Source organism: Stegostoma tigrinum, chromosome 32 (assembly GCF_030684315.1).
Source record: "Stegostoma tigrinum isolate sSteTig4 chromosome 32, sSteTig4.hap1, whole genome shotgun sequence".
In the NCBI taxonomy this organism is placed as follows: domain Eukaryota; kingdom Metazoa; phylum Chordata; class Chondrichthyes; order Orectolobiformes; family Stegostomatidae; genus Stegostoma; species Stegostoma tigrinum.
Genome location: NC_081385.1, coordinates 8,182,012 through 8,201,460, shown reverse-complemented (window position 1 = coordinate 8,201,460; position 19,449 = coordinate 8,182,012). Strand labels below are relative to the sequence as shown.

General features: G+C 43.1%; 1 protein-coding gene across 3 annotated transcripts in view; it reads right to left on the bottom strand.

The window, feature by feature from the left end:
- abcg4a (ATP-binding cassette, sub-family G (WHITE), member 4a) overlaps positions 1–19,449 on the bottom strand; it is a 150,464-nt gene that overhangs the window by 116,805 nt on the left and 14,210 nt on the right. For 2 of the 3 annotated variants that reach the window (XM_048562134.2, XM_048562135.2), the window contains exon 1: positions 12,487–12,986. The exons of the other annotated variant lie outside the window; for it this stretch is intronic. The gene's annotated coding sequence lies outside the window, so the exon portion shown is untranslated. Of the gene's footprint in view, positions 1–12,486; positions 12,987–19,449 lie in introns of those variants that run through there. 3 annotated transcript variants of the gene reach the window in all.

The window sequence follows — 19,449 nt, the reverse complement described above, 5'->3', positions numbered from 1 at the left end:
TCTTAATCATTGAGTATGGAAGAAGGCCATTTGGCCTATCAAGTCCAACCCTAAAAAGAACACCCCTCCCATACCCTACATTGTACATTCCTGAACACGAGCAACAATTTAGCCAATCCACCTAACCTGCACATCTTTGGACTGTGGGAGGAAACCAGAGCACCCGGAGGAGGCCCACAGAGGGACAACGACAACAGGCAAACTCCACACAGAACAGTCACTGGAAGGTGGAAGTGAACCTAGGTCCCAGGCACTGTGAAGCAGCAGTGTTAACTACTGAGCCACTGTGCTGCGCTAGCTGGTTCGCCAATGTCCTTTTGGGAAATGAAACTGCTGCTTTTGTCTCTGTGACTTCGGACCAACAGCAATACTGTTGATTCTGGGTAACTAGGGATGGACAATAAATACTGGCTCACCCAGCGATGCCCATATCCAAATGAACTCATTCAAAGCAAGGTTTAGGCACTGATTGATCGGTACTTGATCCGCGATGTACAAATTGATGCTGCTATGTCAACTGGAAAATTGTGTTTCCCGGCAATTTTATAGACTAGTGAACATAATACTGTGGTGTCAGTACTTAAGAATGACCTTATTCCAGAACTGCAAGTCTACATTTTTGCATGACCTAAAACAAGACTGAGGCCCAAAAGAACTTACTATCAAAATTTACACTTCATTGGAAAGATATCTCCAAGAGGATGTTATGCAGGTCTCTGATGTCGTTCTATTTCTTTTGGTCTCGACTCAAGCTATAGCAGACCCGCAATCAAGCATTTTGCTTAAACAGGTTAAAGGTCAGTTTATTACAAGTTACGGCTAAAGTACAAAAAGAAAGAATCTACGGCTGTCAGCAACCTTCCTATTCTGAACTGAAAAGGTTCTTCACCAAGAACATGGCAAAGATCCACATATGTTCTTGTTCAAAATAAGTGACCAAATTGTAATTAGAATTTTAGAGGAGTTTTATTACTGCCTTGTGTACCTCATCTAATTCAGCACTGATCAGGGATTAAACTTAGAGATCTCTGAACTTTTATTATTTTGCACCTTACCTTCAGACAGGAAACAGAGGGATACAGACCACGTGCAGGCAGATGGGACTGGTTTAAAATGGCATCATGGTCAGCACAGGCATGGTAGGCTGAAGGACCTGCACCGGTGCTATGAAAATGAGATAAGATTGTTGACAAGAAATTACTGAAGTCAGGATTAAAATAAGTTGAAAAGATCCGATAAAATGAAAATCCCAATAAATCTCTGTGGTGTATGGTCAGGGGCCTTTGCTCAACTTCCTTGTTGCTGAAGCAAAGAAGTCAACACTTGAAGTCAGACCAAGCAGCTATGATGGCTTCTGCAGTTGGATGCTTGCTCTTCCTTCGTACAAAGGACAGCAGGTCTTTGGAAAGAGAGCAGATGCTTTCTTTACTGGTTCTGTCGTACCTGCAATTTCACTTCAAACAGAACAGTGTATAACTTTTGTCTACATTTTCACTTTGTCCTCCTCTGGTAAAAATTCCGCTTTAAGGATAGTTCTTAAAACCTTCTCCTTGGAGTTTTGCACGCTGGCTGTTCTTAGGCAGGTTTCTTTATACAGCTCAAAACAGTGACACATTAACTTTGAGGATCAGCAACGCCAGGTTGCTAATTATGTTGATTCTCTTAACAGTTCAAGTCATCTGTTGTTGCTCTGAAAAGCTAGAATTCTTACACCTCCATTTGCTTGCCAGATACTGAAGCAATCGATACCCATAATCCATCAATAGCTGAACATCATCCAAGCTTTAGCTTATAAGTGAGAAGTAACATTCCTGTCACACAAGCATGTCTAATAAGAGACATTTCTAACAAGTATCCCTTGACATTCAATGGTATTTGGATCGCTGAATCTCCCACTATCAATATCCTCAGTAAACATCTCCTGTCTTCCCAGTGCCTGTCTACCATCTGGAAGGTATAAATAAGGATTGTGACGGAATATTGCCCAGTTTCCTGAATTGGTACAGCCCCAAAAACGCTCAAAACATTTGACACCATCCAGAGCGAAGCTCCACCCACCACAAATCAACAATAATGCTCAGTGCTAACAGGATACATCATCTGCAGTGACTCACCCACGCACCATTAACAGCACTTTCCATATGTGTGGCCTCTACCACCAAGAATGAGGTCTGCAGATGCATAGCATTACCGCCTGCATGCTTCTCTCCAAGTCATATACCATCCTTATTTAGAATTGCATCACTGTTCCTACACTCTCACTGGGTCAAAAAACCTGAAGCATCCTGCCAAAAAGCACTGTGGATGTCCCTACGTGCTAAGATTTGCAGCAGTTCAAGAAGACCACCTTCTCGAGGGCAATGGAGGGATGCTGGCCTAAAAATACCCACTCCCCACAAATGAATAAACAAAATCCTGGTTTTCAACAGTCCAGGCACTACACTGATACAGCTTGTTGCTGTATCATCAGGTGACTTCTAGCAACTTTTTCTAAGCCTCTCATTTGGTTTGGTTTTAGTCAGATTAGTTCTTTCTCAAAAAAAATCCATTACCATGACTCATTTGTTCAAGACATTGCAGGTACAGAATTCATTAAAGAAGTCATGGTTAGACAGTTGTCAGGAGGAATAGCTGGAAGCCAGTGGTCAGGAAGGACAGGTGAGACGAGAACTTGTTTCATTAGATGAGAAGGCAGCAAATTTGGTGCATTAGAGTGAGACCAAGAGGGCCTAAAAGCCTTCCTTGTGCAAATGTACTTTATGATCAATCATGTGCCTCACTTCATTCATCTATTTTCTTGATTTTCTGCCGCAGTACTCCCAGTCTGCTTTTTTAAATAGTCACTGCAGTTGACCTTGCTCCCACTGCCTGTGGGATTGATGTCCTTTGGTGATAGGTGAGCACGAGATGACCATTTAAGGAACATCTGAAAAAGCTTGCCTTCTGTGTCAACTCATTCTTTCCCAAGCCCCAAAATGCTCAAACTCCCTATCATTTTCTATTCCTCTCACAAAGAATAGTCACATGCAGCCTCAGCTCGATTCCAGCCAACTACATCTACATCTTACAATGTACCTCCAATTAGGTTTCTTAATATATACAGTTGCAGTTCCCTACTGGGGAATTTGTAAACATGAACGAAACAAGAGTGATGTTGCTCCCCAGTGATGATTAAGAGGCTCCCTTAGGAAAGGAACCCTGGCCAGCAACTGAGTTGTGAAAGCAATTGACAAAGACAGTCACTTCCTCAGAGATAGCAGCTCCTGTAAGTACTGATGATTCCTTCCTGAGAGTTTACTATTTCTTTTCCTGATGCAAATTAATGCTTCTCACTAATTTCATTCCTACTGCCATAGGCCGCCTGGCAAAGATCGTGAGTGGGCAAGAACACTAAAACAGTAAACAAAAAAAAACCTGAAAGAACTGCTGATGCTGGAAAATCTCAGCAGATCTGGCAGCATCTGTGGATAGAAAACAGAATTAATGTTTTGGGTTCAGTGACTCTTCTTCAGAACTGAAACATTGTCTCTGCTTCCTCTCCAAAGATACTGTCAGACCTGCTGAGTTTTTTTTCAGCATTTTCTGTTTTTGTCAACACTAAATCAGTTCTGTCCTCAGGCATTAAGAACTGGAAGCATTTTTTTTTTCAAAATCCATTCTCAGAACACGAACACAAGTTCAACATTTAATTCTCACTTCCAATTGCTCTTGTGAAGGTGGTGGTAATGAGCCACCAAGGTGAACATTAGTCCATGTTGTGAAGTGAAAGCAAACCCACAAAGGTTTTCTATTGCAGTTTGATATTGATAAAAGTCAACTGCTTACCTGTGGATCTCAAATAATAAGCTGGGCGGACCAAGAAAGAATTGGAGATTTCTTTCCCCTGAATGACTGGTTGGTTTTTTTCAACAGTCCCGTAGTTTTATGATTATTAATGAGACTGGCATTTAATTGTGAACTTGTTAATTGGTCCAGTTGCTATGTAGGAATTAAACTCACTGTTGCAGCAAGACCTGCAGCAGACCGAAGAAGTTCACCAACACCTTCTTAAAGGTGGTTAAGGATGGGCTATAAATGTCGCCGGCTTGGAGGGCCGAAGGGCCTGTTCCTGTGCTGTACTCTTCTTTGTTCTTTGTTGGCCTATTCAAGTGGCAGCTACATCCCATAAATTAATTTTCAAAATTGAAACTTTTGAAAAGAATTGATGTCTATGGTACAGTATTGGCAAAAGTTGGAAATAGTATCTCACTAACTTGACTGAGTTTTTGAAGAGGTGACAAGGAAGACTGATGAAGGCAAAGTGGTAGGCATTGTCCGTATGGACTTGAGCAAAGCTTTCGACGAGGTCCCACATGGCTACTGATTAGTAAGGTTAGATCACCTGGGATTCTAGGCGGGCTAACCAACTGGATAAAAAAATTAGTTTGGAGGTAGGAGACAGAGTGGTCGTAGAGGGGTGCTTTTTGGACTGAAGGCCAGTGACCAGCGGTGTGCCACAAGGATCGGTGCTGGGTCCCCAGCTCTTTGTAATTTATATAAATGATTTGGATATGAGTATGGGAGGAATGGTTAGTAAGTTTACTGATGACACCAAAATAGGTAGTGTAGTGGGCAGTGGAGAAGATTACCTGAGTACAATGGGATCTGGATCAGATGGACCAATGGACTGGGGAGTAGCAGATGGAGTTTAAGTTAGATAAAAGTGAGGCGCTGGATTTTGGTAAAGCAAATCAGGGCAGAGCTTATACACTCAATGGCAAGATCCTGGGAAGTGTTGGTGGACAAAGACCCCTAGGAGTGCAGGTGCATATTTCATTGAAAGTTAAGTCACAGGCAGGCAGGTTGGTAAAGGCTGCATTTGGTTTGCTTGCCTTGATTAGTCGCAACATTGAGTTTAGAAGTTGTTTACAATTCTGGTCCCCCTTCTGTAGGAAGGATGTTGTTAAATTCGAGAAGGCACAGAAAAGATTTAGAATGTCGTTGCCGGGACTACAGGAGTTTGAATTATTGGGACAGTCTGACTAGGCTTATTGCCTAGTCAAAATTATAATATTTAGAAGGCTTTTGGATGGGTATATGAATAGGACGGATTTAGAAAGCAAGTGGGCCAAATGCTGACAAATGGGACTAGGTCAGATTGGGATGTCTGGTTGGTGTGGACGGGTTGGATCAAAGGGTCTGACTCCATGGCTCTAACTGAATTTATGGATAGCCGTGTCACTGATCTGAACCATGGTTTTGGACTAGAACAAAATCACTTTCTGGATGACTGATGTGTACAAACAGAGGTCATGGAGAAGAGGAAGAGTGAAAACAAATAAGTAATTTTGCAAGGACTCGATAAATGGCTCATCTTTGCTGACAGGGAAATCTGTTATGCTGAGGCAGTGTACTTCCCCACAGAGAAGAAGGTGGCCAGAGAAATCACTCAACATCTCATCATGGGTCATCCTTGCACTTCTTCCAATCGCCAATTTTATTGGCGGAAGTCCACGAAATAGGACCCTAATTATCTTATACCTGGGATTGGCACATAGTACATGGAAGTTCCAAGAAAGGCATATGATGATTTAATGCTTTTTAAAGGAGCAAGTCAATTTAAAGAAGTAACTAAACAATTCCCAATGATTGCTCCTTGGCAGCAAAAGCACCAAAGTAAGGTAGAAAAACAGGAAGCTGGAAGAACACAGCAGGCCAGGCAGCATCTGGAAGAAAGGAGCAGTCAATGTTTTGGTATTATTCTTCTTTAGGATGGAAGAAAGGTAATACCCAAAACATTGGCTGTTCCTTTCCTCCAGATGCTGCCTGGCTTGCTGTGTTCTTCCAGCCTCCTGTTTGTGTACCTTGGATTCCATCATTTGCAGTTTATTTTTGTCTCTAACAACGTGAAGTAATTGCGTATTTAGGCATGGGTAGACCTATCAGGTCCATTGGATTAATTTCACAAGGAATAAATGCATATGGATTGGGGAAATGACCCTCCATCTAGTTCCTAATCTGCACTCGGTAAACCTGGTTTTAAACTGATGCTGCCAAGAAATATATTGCAACTTCCTTCATTTGATGTAGTCTGTGAACATGCATTGACCACGTGCACGCATACACACACACAGTTTTCCGGGGGATGTGTGGGAAGCAGTAAAGTCAATGTCAATGTGGACAAGTAGGCTTGGTAGCCTCTTCCTGTGCTGTTGATTCTCTGTATTGTATATGTATATAAAACTTTGTATATTTATATACACAAGAGATAGGTAATGTCACTTGGGCTAGTAATCCCGACGCTCAAACTAATGCTCTGGGGACACGGGCTCAAATCGCAACACAGTAGCTGGTGGTATTTTAATCCAATCAATACATCTGGAATTGGAAGCTACTCTCAGCTATGGTGACCATGATAACGATCAATGACTTTTGTAAATTGATCACTGAATGTTGTCCTGCTGGTTCACAAAGGGCTTTTGAGGAGGGAAATCTGCCACTTCCTGTTTGACCTCCACGTAACTCCAGACCCACATCAACTTGGTTCACTCTGAAGTGGCCTAGCAAGCCCTTCTATTCAAGGCCCATTAGGGACAGGTAATAAATGTCCATATCTCATGAAAGAATAAAATGTGCACGAATGTCGCAATAATGCCAGCTTTCCTGCTCCTCTGATGCTGCTTGGCCTGCTGTGTTCATCCAGCTCCACACCTTGTTATCCTGGATTCTCCAGCATCTGCAGTTCCTGTTATCCTTGTTAATCACGGTTCTCTTTTTAGAGACTAGCAGGCAATTACGGAAGAGTCCAGTGTCAGGGCAATGCTGAATCTCTTACTTTTAAATTTGTTCACCTATCTTGTCTGAATTGTGTATTTGGAAGTTTAACTCCATGCCGGGTGCATCTGCCCAAAAGTACATCAGCTTCAATCAATAACTCGCACTCATTTAAATGCTTGCAACAAACAGAAACACTTCGATTAAGTGCATTTTTATAACCAAGATAAACGTATCCTGAACCAATTAAAATTGATCTTCTTTTGATATCTGTGCTATTTTCATTCCAGGCCTCATCCTGGAGAAGGTAAAGGATTAGAATAACTTTTTTCAAATTGGATTATAATTTATAAGTTTGAGTAATTCTGTGGCATTATGCCATCAGGAATTTTTATTCACAAATGAAAAACACATCAAAGCCCACCTTACACAGTACAATCGCTTCTGTGCTCCAAAGTAGTGCTGATGTCAAGACAGACCACCGCTGCAGAGCTACCCCTTGAAGAGATTTGAAGAGTAGCAAGGAGCCCCACAAGTTATTTTGATCAATCTACCTCCCCCAACTAAATCCACATCAATTAATGATGTCATTGCTGAAATACTGAGGGATAACTAGAAATTTTACATTTGGTAACATGCAGTAAATTCCTTTTCCCTTCTGCACAAGAAAAATCCTGATGGATTACATGTCAGAAGCTGCATGAAACTTTACTCAATGATGTGGAAATCTGTGACTGACCCGTCATTGTGAAGGACCAATAGCAAACATTGGTACCATTGAGAACAGTTCTACCATAGCTTCTGACTTTAAACTATTCCCAAGGGAATCCAAAGGTCTTGTAGGACGAGGGATTGTGAAAGTGTTGGGCTCTGGTTTTTCTCAGGATACGGCCATAGCTGACGTGGCAGCTTGTGTGATCCAGGGTAAACGGGGACTCAACACTGAGACAGTGAGAGCGTGTAAGAGATTCGAGATTTTGTCCAACAAAGTTAAAAGCTGCAAACATAATACATCAGCAAATATGTTAAAAGACATTCCATTATTTTAAGCAGCCATGTGTTGAATCGCCTTCTCAGTGCTGAAAAAGTAGCAAGATGGAGGTACTGGATGAAGAGTGTGTACTCCGAAAGGGTACATAAACTAGGCAAAGGCAACACGAGGGTGTGATTTGGCAAGTGATCCATTTGAGGAGCTGATAATTTGTTACGGGACAGTAATGCAAATCGTGGGGACAGTTTGCCAATCAAAGACATACTTGCACAGCACACTGCATGTCTGGCTATCCAAACAGCACAAGAACATAAACTGGTCCAAGTCTACCATGCACCTGCAATTCAGAGACTTGTCAAAGTACCACAAATTTGATTGAAGGTATTTAAAATTAAACAGTCCAGCAGACAATGCTATTGTCAAATCTAAAGTGTATTTCGTGAATATATATTATTTATGCATTTATTAAGATTAAAACCTTACCTTAGGTCCTATAAATTTCAAATGATTTAAAACAAACAGCATTTTAAACAATGTATAGATTCCTTTACATTTCACTACCCTGGCAAATCCATCAGCAATTTCCAAAAAAAAATCAACTGGTGAATGACACAATCGTTTCAATCAACTTCTCAATATATTCATGTGTTAAGCGTTATACAGAAACACTGCATGTGTGTAAGCTTTTTCATATTTAAAATGAGCCAACCAATGTTTCCACAATCCTTTTCTCCGATTAAACATTTGATCCAAATTTTGGCTATAAAGACTTGGTGGGGGACTGAAAGGGACTTTCATTTTCACCAAGCAGCTGATAGTGTGGTATCAAAATCATGAGTAAAAATCAGGCTGGGCCTACAACTGACCTGAAGATCTGAGCCACCAGATCATTGTCAAGATAACATTACACAGGAGAAAGTCTATCCCATTCTGTTCCTCCATAATGCCTGATGTACCATGTTAAAGCAGCATGCAGCAGTAAGTGGCGTGGTCTTCTACAGACCTTTGATGGCCTCTTGCTGTTTTGTGTCGTACAAACAAATGAGGAGCAGGAATAGTTCATTCGTCTCATCATGTCTGTTCTCCCTTTCAATAAGATCAGCCTCAAATCCACATTCCCACCTATCCCAAAGAGATTCTTGACAAACAGGCGAGATAAGGTCTTCTTGACTAGGAAGGGAATCAAAAAATATCTATCTCTACCTTAAGAGTATTCAAAGACCCCCACCTTTTCTGTTCTCTGGGGAGTATTCTCCAAACACTCAACCCTCAAATAAAATTCTCCAAATCTACGTTTAATACAAGTGATGCCAGGTAACCTTTCTGAACACAGCTAGTTCTTTCTTAAGGCAGTGTTGCTACTCCCTTTCCAGAGGCACTGTTACTATCTTCTCCTTAACTTTACAAATTAGCATACAAGATCTAAGGGATTTCTAATCACTGTTGAGATGTCAACTCCCACAATAACTCCAAATTTGATAACCTTCCTGACTAGCTCTTCATCTGTTCACTAAATTTAAATATTCCTCATTTCTGTAACTGCCTCACCGTGTAAACTTACAGCAGCTCAATGTTGTGCAAGGAGATAATTGTTCAGTAAATATTTCCTGAGCTGTTGCTAAGGGCTTTCCTTTATCAGTGGAACTGAATTGTATGAAGAAGAAAAATAACTGCTGTTCAGCTAATGAAGTCAAAGGGACATGAGATTCATCAGACATTGATGTCTGACTGGATTAGAATGGACAGCCTTTTCTCAGTGTTAGCAGTTGACTGCTATCTAGACACCTTGTTCTCTCTCAGATGGCCTTTAGTTCTTCCCCAAAATAGGTCTATCCAGTCAACACCAATCCCACACCAGACAACAGGAGGAACAACTCTCACATTCGTCCATTCTCTTTCATTCAAAGGCTCCTCTGATGGCAAAATGCACTGAGATAACATCTTTAAAAAGTCAGGAAAAATTGGAAGACTATAGAATGTAGAATTCAACCCACAGAACACAGAATTCTTGACAGCACCTGAAGCACTGACAGACCTGGCCCAGGAGGGCAGAGATACCTTGAGTTTGTGAACTTCCTCGACATCCTCCTTGGGTCTCTTTGAATATAGGCCTCATGTGTGACATTATAGAAGAACTTCATTCATAGAAATTCTTTTACTATGTCCCAATGCGTTCTATGGCCCACAAAGCACTTCTGAATTGTAGCCAATGGTGCAATGTTGGAAACTCGACAGTGAATTTGCACACATTAAGTTCCCACGAGCAGTAATTAAATAGACGACTAGGTATTGTAATTTTATGAGGTGGTTGAGAAATTAAGGTTGTAAATGACCCTGGAAGAACTTTGGCGGCACGGTGGCTCAGTGGTTAGCACTGCTGCCTCACTGTGCCAGGGACCTGGGTTTGATTCCACCCTTGGGTGTCTGTCTATGTGGAGTTTGCACATTCTCCCTGGGTCTGTGAGAGTTTCCTCCACCTGCTCCAGTTTCCTCCCACAGTCCAAAGATGTGGAGGCTAGGTGGGTTGGCTATGCCAAATTGCCTGTAGTGTTGAGGGATGTATAGATTAGGTGGGGGATGGGTCTGGGTCAGGTGCTCTGATGGTCAGTGTTGGGCCAAAGGGCCAGTTTCCACACTGTAGGGATTCTATGATTCTATGTTACATTCACCTGAGGGTTAAAATGAGGCCCTGTTTGAAGATTTTATCAGATAGGCAGCACAGAATTTTTTCAGAACTTAATGAAGTGCCAAATAAATTCTCTCTGGGGTGGATCTTGAACCTCATCCTTTGACTTAAGAGGTGGGAGTACTTCCTACTCAAACAAAGTTGTGATGCAACACTTTTTTTCCTCTTAAATTGCCCTCAGATATTTGCAGCACAGAAGGAAGGCAATTGACCATCATGCTCACCTCAGACAAAGATCTGATGACATTAAATCACATTCTCCAGCTCTTACCTTTCAGCCGTGGAAGCTGTCATAACACAAGTGAATATTTAAACACAGCTTAAGTGTAACTAGAGTTTCTGATTCAAACACCCTTTTAGAAAGTGAGTTTCAGTCTCTGGGTGAAAAACATTTTCCTCATCCATCCTCTGAACCTTCCACCTCTCAGCTTAAATCCACGAGCCCTGGTTACTGACCCCTCTACTAGTTGAAAAGGTGTCTTCCTATCCACTCTATATATGATCCCTCAATCTTCTATCAGCTCTTCTCTCAACCTTCACTGATTTAGGGGAAACAATCCCAGCTTATCCAATCTATCCTGGCAATTTAGACCCTCCATCTCAAGGAGCACCCTGGCAAAATTTCCTCTGCACCCTCTCTCCTGCACTTAGTGCCACTGCATATCCTCTGCCTTTCCAGAAGCAAGTGAAGCAAATTTATTTCCCAACAAAAAAAAACTGGGCTAATTTCTAACTGCTTCCCTCAATGGCTCCTGAAGTTGGGTTCCTCGTGAGCAGGAAGCAGTCCGGAAGTGTTAGCAGCTCCCTAACATTCTGCCCAAGTAACTAACCTTCACGTTTGAGCCTGGACTGTCAATATTGAAGTGTATGGATTTCGAGGAAGAGCTCAAAGCCTGCTCGTCAGGCACGAAGCCACTTCCAGCATGAGACACCGAGTAGTGGGCACAACAAGGAAGGTGATACCTGCTTTTGTCTCCTGAGATACCTGCAGAGGCACAACTGGAATCAGCTAAATCACCACGGACCTGGGATTGAAGCCAGTAGACTGTTCAATTTGCAGCAGTCAGCATTCCACCCAATGATCCACCGATCTCAGTGTCATGTGTCAAACAGTCCACTGTTTTATCGTATGGGTCACCCTTTACCAGCGGACTGCCTAGAACTGCACCAGTGTAAGTGACAGCAGATTGAGGAAAAAGTCAGTGAACAGTAATGGATGGGCCCGTGTAACACTTAATGAATACATTAGTGAACCAGTCCTCACCAGCCCGGCGTGCGTGTGATCAGACACTTCACGGGATGGGAGTGGCAGGAAACAAGGAGATAAACTCTTCAGTAAGAATATTGATTTAAAACAGATCTCTGAGTGATTAACTGATTGCATGACTGCCCAACAGTGAACACTTACTGGAAGCAGAGTGCAACATACTCAGGAAAAAAAACCTTTATAAATTAAATAATAATAAAAAGCCCAAAACTACAGTTCCATGTTTTCGCGAGCCACATTGAACGAATTCAGACTCACATTATTGCGACAGTGACCAGCTAACATAGGACGGTTTAGCATTTTACAAAAAGGGGCTTTTTAATCTCTTAGAAAACTGTTTATCTCCATACAGAACGGTTTCTCCAATCATTGTGCGTAAATCACCGGCATTTCCCACCGCCCCCAACTCAAACCTCAAAAAAAATTCCGTTCACCTTTCTGACAGGTTGGGCTCCTGTTATAAACCCATTTGCAAACATCGAAGGTGGATGCCCTTAGAAAAAGGCGTGCTACAGAAAACGAGAGCCGCAAAAAAAACATGAAAGGCAGCTCCCTCTTTGCAGCGCCCAGTCCTTCCAGCGACAAAAGAAACACGACTAAAGATGCAAATACATTTCTAAAATCGATGCAAAGGCATTCTCGAATTTGCGCACTGCATTTTGCATTAAAAAATTAATTCGGCAAAATAGCGCAAGCCTGCAGCAATAAATGCATAAAACATTTACATTTGCTTTTGAAAAGATAAAAATCAAATCTATTAAATCGATCCCTCAGTAATCCTTCACATACCTTTCTATCCGCGGTTGTGAATTACAAGAGGAATAGGATTTTTGTCCTCCGGTCGCTTCTCTCCTCTCTGTCCACATCAGGTTTGGAGCTCCTCTGGGTCGCTCCTAACACTAACACACCCTCTCCCCTGAACAGTAAGCAGGGCTCCTTACAGACAAACCAATGTTAATCCTTCCTCGGTTAATCACGATTAAAAAAGAAACACTACAATAATCCCAATTAAATCCTCCGGGATGAGTTCCTGATGACAGCAGTTTTTAAAAAAATTTTACATTACATTATTGAAACGATATCACTGGCTGGGAGCTTTAAAGTGTGGAGGTTACAATTCATAATCTTTTTTTTTGTTTCGTGTTCATTTTTATTAACACACACAGCCCCTGTCTACCTCTGCGGGGTTGAAGAGTCCTGAAATCGCCCGAATGTCATTACAGCCAGAGGAAGGAATATTTAAAAAGGAAATCCATCTTGCAGAGTAACTACACCCTTTCCTTGAGCCTGGAGATCAGCCCAAACTGCGACAACCAACAACTAGCACCCAATGGTGGGTCCCACTAAGGGCAGAAATTGTCCAGAATTTACGTTGATTTACAAAGCACCTCAGCCCACTTGATCGGCGCCCACCCCTTCTTCCACTGGGTTTATAAATCAGCCTTTCCAGGCACATACACATCTGGGGAAGGTGGAACTTAAACCCAGACTCTGACCCAGAAAGAGGGACGACTCGCTCTACACCACAACAGCCCCTCTTTGTACTGAAACTTGCGTACACAACCTTCTGACAATTTTGCAAATTTAGGGAAACCCGAGACTCCACAGCGAGTACCAGTGAGGATGAAGTTTTTTGACATCCCAAAGTTCAATATTAATCATGGACATTTTAATCAACTGCAAAGTAAGATATAATGAGGAGACATTTCTTCAGCCAGAGAGTGGTGGGCCTGTGGAATTCATTGCCGCAGAGTGCAGTGGAGGCCAGGACGTTGGATGCCTTCAAGGCAGAGATCGACAAATTCTTGATCTCAGAAGGAATCAAGGGCTACGGGGAGAGTGCAGGGAAGTGGTGTTGAAATGTCCATCAGCCATGATTTAAATGGCGGAGTGGACTCAAATGGCCTTACTTCCACCTATGTCTTATGGTCTTATATCAAGAAACCAACATCCTGATCTTTTCCATTACAAATTCCAATGTTCACACTTAAAGTGTAAGCTAGGGTGGAAGATTTCAAAACTGGGCAGCACATTTTAAAGTGAGAGAAGAAAGATTTTAAGAAGAACAAAGAACAGTATAGCACGGTGCTAGGCCCTTCAGCCCTCAAAGCCTGCACCGACACCTTCTGTCCTTCCATACTAAAACTGTCTTCACTTACAGGATCTTTGTCCCTCTATTCCCTACCTATTCTTTTATTCATCCAGGTGCTTCTTCAATGTTGCCATTGTGTCTGCATCCACCACATCCCCTGGCAGCACGTTCCTGGCACTCAACACCCTTTGTGGGAAAAACATGCCTCACACATCTTTTTTAAACTGCCCCACCCCAGCACCTTGAACCTGTGTCCCTTCGTAATTGACTCCTCCACTCTCAGAAAAAGCCTCATACTTTCCACTCTATCCATGCCTTTCACAATCTTATAAACATCCATCAGGTCACCCCTCAAGCTCCTGCATTCCAGGGGAAACAAACTCAGTCTACCCAACCTTGCATCATAGCTAAATCCCCCATACTAGGCATCATCCAGGTGAACCTTTTCTGTAACCTCTCCAAATCATCCACATCCTTCTGGTAGTGTGGTAACCAGACCTGTACAAAGCATTCCAAGTGTGGTCTCACTATAATTGTATAGATCTGCAGCAATAACTTGTCTATCTTTATACTCAATGCCCCTTCCAATGAAGGCAAGGATGCCATTGGCCTTTTTCACCACCTTATCTACCTGTGCTGCCAGCTTCAATGATCTGTGGACCTGCACACCCAGATCCCAGAAAAGACAGGAAAGGCAATTTTTTTTACACAGAGAGTGGTTCATGTATGGAATAAACTTACGGAGGAAGTGAATGGATGCGGGGACAGTTAAGTTTAAAGGACATTTAGATAAGTACATGAACAAGAGATGTTTGGAGGGATGTGGGACAAACACAGGCAGCTGGGACTAGTTTAGTTTGGGATTATGGTCAGCATTGACTGGTTGGACTGAAGGGTCTGTTTCCATGTTGTATGACTGCATGACTCTATGATCCCATCTATGTTGTCTTGTCACCATACAATGATAATCAAGTTTACATTTAGCTGGTACAAGCCCAATGGGCTTAATGGCCTCCTTTAGTGCTACCTTATTCTCTTAACGTATGAGTTCTGAAACTCCCAACATTCCAGCCTGTATGCAGAGAATCTCTTACATTCCTCCCAACTCTAGTCTGCTCCCCACCTTTCTGTATGTTTTACTTAACCATAAAGCTGTGCTCAATTAAAAATGAGAACTTCAGCCAGAAACCCCTATTATCCAGTGAAATTTGAATGGGACACTCTGAGAAAATCCCCATGGATTCAGTCTCACACTGGTGGTCACTGTAGAAACTTTCTGCACTCTTGATGAAAACTGATCACTTCGCAATTGCCATCCGATCCTGTATATAATGTATGGTAGCACAGTTGGTAAGCGGTGTAAATATGTTCAGCATTAAATTTCATGATAGTTTTTAATGAATTTATACCAGGTTATACACGGCAAAATTAAGAACAAGAGTTAGGATTCAATTAGGGCTATCTTAGACTAATTACCAATTATTTATAATGTCATTTCAGCTGAATAACAAAGATACGCTAAAAGAAAGGGATAGGTAACACAGGATGGGAGAAGGTTTCATGTGGAGCAAAAACACTATGGTGTGTTAGTTGGTCCAGATGGCTTACTCAGTGATAGAAATTCCTTGCAACTTTGCTGGTTCTTGTATCCCAGCTTGAAATGTTATGGGAAAGCAGCAACAGTAAACAACCCAAAAATTCCAGGTATATCAAAGTACAGGCACAATACAGTTTAAAATAGCAGCTGAATTCAGTTTACGGCCAGATCCAAATTGGCCTGTGCCATCAAATGTTGGCTGTCCCCAAAGATCTCACACTTGACCTTCACCTCCAAACAGCTACGACATTGGAGATAAAAACATCGGAAATAAAAGTGAGATTACACAGTAGCACCCCTCCACCCTGCTCTCTCACTCAATGCAATGATAAGTTGATGTTTAAGCTCAGTTCCACCTTCTCTACAATTTTTTATAGCCACAAATTCCTCTGAAATGTGAAACAATTTCTGGTCTTGAATACATTCAACAACCAAATATCTACAGCCCTCAGAATAGAGAACTTCAAAGCTTCAGAACCCTCTGAGGGAAGCCATTTCTCATCATCTCTGTCCCAAGTGATTGGCCATTTACACCAAGGCTAAACAGATTTCAGCCAAGGGAGACAGTCTTTCAGCATCTTTCTTGTCAAGTCCCCTCAGAATCGGACACTTTTCAATTTTTTCATCCTTTTTGATCCAAAGAGCATGGGCTCAATCTACTGGATTTGTCATCACTGGATAAACTGCTCATTGTAGGAATCAACCCACTGAACACTGGTTCACCACTTCCAAGGTACACACAGGCAGTCCCCAGGTTGGTGAATCGGTTATATTCTGGCATATGTACTCAAGTCAATTTGTTTGTAAGATGGAACACAATGCAGGACAATGGAAAGCAGCCATTTGTACGTACAGGGAAAGTTCTAATTCAGATCTCTAAAATTATACCCCTGTGTAGGATTGCATCCATGAGTGCAAGCATTTATATGTCTGATGTTCATAAACTGGGACCCCTGCACATCCTTCCTTACATTAGGAAACCAAGACTGTGCACCGTACTCAAGATGTGGTCTTGCCAATGCCCCTCATATTGTAGCAATTGTAGCCTCTTTTCTTATAATTTTCAGTTACACAACAGGCAGTATAAGCATTGTCAAAATACATCCATATTCCACATTACAGGCAGGAATCCACTCCAAAGTGACCAAACTCGATGTGTTTAACATCCTTCTGTTTATAAGTGTGAATGAAATGTAGAAAATTGCTCCAGCTGGATAAAACACAAGCATACCTGTTTTGAACAAGTTTGATATTTGGGGTATTAAGCTGCGTTAAAAATGGAATCACAGACTCCACGTTTGTTTTGTTTGCTTCCCCGGATTTCTTTAGGAATACATGACAATAAGTGACGCCCAACTGTGAGGTTTTATGATCCAACAATAATGGGAAGAAGCTTGTCTCACTCAACAGCACAGCACTGAAAATACCTCAACACTTCGTGATGTTACTCTCATTGAAGACAAAAAAAGTTTGGACAACAGTCCCACAAATGTTCCTTTGTGCCTGATATACTGTGATCAATAGGCACTCCAAATCTCCCATACTTAAGTTAAAATCCCCTTCACCTCTGTTTTTTTTGTGCTTGCACTTGTAGTCTTCCGGCTACTGATGGTCCCCCACTGGGTGGGAATGCAAGTTGTGAGCAATGTACAAGGAGACTTCAAGAGGACTTGGACTCGGTAAGTGAAGGGGCAATTAGGGCAGCACGGTGGCTCAGTGGTTAGCACTGCTGCCTCACAACACCATGAACCAGGGTTCAATTCCAGCCTCAGGCAACTGTCTGTGTGGAGATTGCACGTTCTCCCCATGTCTGCGTGCGTTTCCTCTGGGTGGTCCTGTTTTCTCCCACAGTCCAAAGATGGGCAGGTTAGGTGGATTGGCCATGCTAAATTGTCCCCTAGTGTGCATAATATATCTACAGATATATTAGCCATGGGAAATGCAGGGATCGGGGAGGGTATTGGGCCTGGATAGGATGCTCTTTGGAAAGGTCTGTGTGGACTTGTTGGGCTGAATGGCCTGTCCCCACACTGTGGGGATTCTATGATTTTTGTCCAAAAAATGAAAAAAAAACAGATGAGGCTTGGATGATTAATGCATGACATAGCTCCTAATCACGTCCAAACTGAAAGAGTTGAGGATGCTGTAAATCAGTGCCAATCAATCTGAGGGAGGGTCACTCAGCCTGAATTGTTAACTCTGATATTTTCTCCACAAACCTGCTGAGACTTTGCTGAGTCTTTCTTCCTCCGTTACATTGATGACTGTATCGGCGCCGCCTCTTGCTCCCCAGAAGAGCTCGAACAGTTCATCCACTTCACCAACACCTTCCACCCCAACCTTCAGTTCACCTGGGCCATCTCCAGCACATCCCTCACCTTTCCGGACCTCTCAGTCTCCATCTCAGGCAACCAGCTAGAAATTGATGTCCATTTCAAGCCCACCGACTCCCACAGCTACCTAGAATACACCTCCTCCCACCCACCCTCCTGCAAAAATTCCATCCCCATTCCCAATTCCTCCGCCTCCGCCGCATCTGCTCCCACGATGAGGCATTCCACTCCCGCATATCGCAGATGTCCAAGTTCTTCAAGGACCGCAACTTTCCCCCCCCACAGTGGTTGAGAACACCCTTGACCACGTCTCCCGCATTTCCCACAACACATCCCTCACACCCCGCCCCCGCCACAACCGCCCAAAGAGGATTCCCCTCGTTCTCACACACCACCCCACTAACCTCTGGATATAACGCATCATCCTCCGACACTTGCGCCATCTACAATCCGACCCCACCACCCAAGCTATTTTTCCATCCCCAGCCTTGTCTGCTTTCCGGAGAGACTACTCTCTCTGTGACTCCCTTGTTCGCTCCACACTGCCCTCCAAACCCACCACACCCGGAACCTTCCCCTGCAACCGCAGGAAATGCTACACTTGCCCCCACACCTCCTCCCTCACCCCTATCCCAGGCCCCAAGATGACCTTCCATATTAAGCAGATGTTCACCTGCACATCTGCCAATGTGGTATACTGCGTCCACTGTACCCGGTGTGGCTTCCTCTACATTGGGGAAACCAAGCGGAGGCTTGGGGACCGCTTTGCAGAACACCTCCGCTTGGTTCGCAATAAACAACTGCACCTCCCAGTCGCAAACCATTTCCACTCCCCCTCCCATTCTTTAGATGACATGTCCATCATGGGCCTCCTGCAGGGCCACAATGATGCCACCCGAAGGTTGCAGGAACAGCAACTCATATTCCGCTTGGGAACCCTGTAGCCCAATGGTATCAATGTGGACTTCACCAGCTTCAAAATCCCCCCTTCCCCCACCGCATCCCAAAACCAGCCCAGTTCTTCCCCTCCCCCCACTGCACCACACAACCAGCCCAGCTCTTCCCCTCCACCCACTGCATCCCAAAACCAGTCCAGCCTGTCTCTGCCTCCCTAACATGTTTTTCCTCTCACCCATCCCTTCCTCCCACCCCAAGCCTCACCTCCATTTCCTACCTACTAACCCCATCCCACCTCCTTGACCTGTCCGTCTTCCCTGGACTGACCTATCCCCTCCCCGCCTATACTCTCCTCTCCACCTATCTTCTTTTCTCTCCATCTTCGGTCCGCCTCCCCCTCTCTCCCTATTTATTCCAGAACCCTCACCCCATCCCCCTGTCTGATGAAGGGTCTAGGCCCGAAATGTCAGCTTTTGTGCTCCTGAGATGCTGCTGGGCCTGCTGTGCTCATCCAGCTTCACACTTTATTATCTTGGATTCTCCAGCATCTGCAGTTCCCATTATCTCTGAGTCTTTCTAGCAACTTGTGTTTTTGTTTCCAAGAATACCGTGCTGCTTCAAAAAGAAATTTTTTGAAGTGTGGTCACTTTTACATTATGCAGGCAAATATTGCAGTTTTTCTGTATCATACATCAATGAATGATTTGCCAATGGATCTATTTTCTTTATTATTAAAGAAAAATTACATGCCTGCGTATTTTTCACCAGCCAATTCACCCAAGTTCCAGCTGCCAATGTATAGCAGAAGCTCCTAGAAAACTATTTGAGGAGCC